Genomic DNA, 2477 nt, shown 5'->3' with positions numbered 1-2477 from the left:
ATCCTCCCTGCATCCTTCCTGCACCCCCACATCCCCGCATCCATCCCAGAGCCCCAGGAAGCACCAAGCTCTTCTCCCCCAGCCGACCCTCAGTGATTAAATCCCATTCCCAAAGCAAGGCTGCGATGCTCCATCACAGGAGGCTTTGAGGAGAGGGTTGGCAGAGCCATCAGCCAGTGCTGACCCCGCCAGGGACATCCCAGGGCCCCCCAGCCCTTTTCCCTGGATCATTACCACTCCCCAGGCCGAGCTCCCAGCAGCACTGTCCCCATTCCCGTCGTGCTCCGGAGTGCGGGGGCTGCCAGGGAGGGCTCCCAGCGTGGCGCTGCCAGCAGAGCCGGGAGATGTCGGCAGCTCGTTATTTATTTAAAGCTCCATGTTTGCGGGGAGTGCCTGTCCTGCAGGAGGGATCCGGCTGCCAGGGACGTATTCGGCTGCCGGGGAGACATCCAGCTGCCAGGAGGAACGCTGGCCGACAGCCACGCTTGCAGGGGCTTTTCTCCCTGCCCAGGGCTGGGTGATGCCCCCCCTAACCCGGGGGAGGACACAGCCCCCTTTGCAGCCGCCTCTCCCCCTGCCTGGCACCAGCCATAGAGCGGGATTGGGGGACACACTTCCCAACACCCCTGCTGTCACCCTGAGCCGGCGAGTGGGGTTTGGCCTCGCCACCGCAGTGGCTCAGTCCCTCAGTGGTGACAGGGATGTGTGGCTCGGGCGCTGTTTCCAAGGTAACCCTGGATGAGCTCGGCCTCCGCATCCCTCCATGCCCCTGCATCCCTCTGTGCCCCTGCATCCCTCCATGCCCCCGCACTGAGGAGCCTCCCAGTGCAGCAGGGGCTTGGTCCCTCCAGGGATGGGGATGGGGAGGGTACCGACCACAGGGAGGAGGGATAGGGAAGTGGAGATGTACAGGACATCCCTCCCCTCCCCGTTCCCAGCACAGCCATCCCCTGGGCATGGGTGTGTATGACCTATTCCAAAGACAGGACCTCAAGGACCTCGGGGACCAGGTCAGGGTGTTCCCGTCCTCCCTCCTGGAGCACCTCCCAGGGAGAAAACCAGAAATAGACTCTGTGGTTCCCCACCCAGCCCTGGGCAAGAGGCCATGGCCCGAGTCCTGCGGGATACCCTGGATGAAGTCTCTCCCCAAGCATCTCCTGCCCGGGTGGGATGGGCTGAGTGGGCAGTGCAGTGGGTGCCAGGGATCCCTGGGGGTCCCAACCCAGGCAGGTGGGGGATGGGGTGAGAGATATGTGGGTGCTGTCCCAGTTGAGATCTGCTGGGAAGAGACCTGGCCAGGCTGGGAGCCTGCCTGGGCTTCCCAGTGCCTCAAAAAAGGCCAGTTTGGATATATTCCAGGGGTCACCCTGTCCCTCCAGCTCCTGCCACACCCCAGGCCAGTATGGCAGCACTGAGCCATTCAGCACAGATGGGGGCTGCAGCCCCCCACTCACCTCCCCACCTTCCCCCCACCCACCCCATCCCTGGGGATGAGCATCCCCAGTTTTCCATTCATCCTGGCTTGTGTAAAACAAGTCTTTCAGTGTATGCAGCCAGGGCTGGAGAAGACTGGGATGCTCCAACAGGAATGGCAGGGGCTCGGCAGGGAGGGGATGCTCCCAGAGGGAAGCAGAGCTGCAGAGATAATGCTGGACTCATTTCCCATTGGAGTGGGAACCCCAGGGGAGCACAGGGGAGCACAGGAGACTGGCTCCCTGACCCTGGCCCACCGGCTGCCATGAGGAGGGGAAGCAGCTCCTCTGTCAGGATGCTGCCAGCTCCCCCTGAGCACTGTTTCCATCGCAGCCCTCCCTTCTCCATCTGCTCCTGCCAGTTCCTCAGGGCCCTCCTGCACGGGGCCACCGACAGCAGCGATTTCTTATTACAAATATGTTCCGGTCCATCGCCCCCCAGATCTGCATCCCTGGGACCTGTGTGATGAGGAATTCGATTCCTCGCTGTTAATGAGTTTATGCCAGCAAAGGGCTTTGAAGATGTAATGCTCTGTACAGGAGCTGAGCATCATTTTTATTATTGATTTCACTGCCAGCCCCTGAGATGCTGCTGGAGGACACAGACCTCTGGGTAAAGCCTCTCGAATCCTTGGGGAGGCAGTGGGGAAGAATATGCAGAGGAGAAATCCCTTCCCTGTGGACAGACAGCTCTGCAATGCTTCCAGGTCTGTGCCCTTCCAAGAGCAAATCCGCCCCACACAGCAGGACAGCAAACCTCTCCTCGGGTTGGAGAAGGGATTGTACGGCAAACCCCACATCGGGGCCGGGGGAAGGGATCTGAGTCAGCCACTAACAAAATGTCATCACTGATGGCATCCTGCCACCCTGCCCCAGGCTCAGACAAGCCCCGGGGTCCTGGCGCCACAAGGGACCCTGAGCCGTGAAGGACCCAGAGCAGCCGAGGTCAGGGTCAGGGTGGGGCTGTGGATTTGGAAGCGGCAGGGCAACGGTCTCACGCGCTTC

The sequence above is a fragment of the Corvus brachyrhynchos genome, unplaced genomic scaffold, assembly GCF_000691975.1.
Source record: "Corvus brachyrhynchos isolate BGI_N302 unplaced genomic scaffold, ASM69197v1 scaffold10, whole genome shotgun sequence".
NCBI lineage: Eukaryota > Metazoa > Chordata > Aves > Passeriformes > Corvidae > Corvus > Corvus brachyrhynchos.
The sequence above is the reverse complement of the archived record's forward strand: the minus strand, read 5'-3'. Positions refer to the sequence as shown.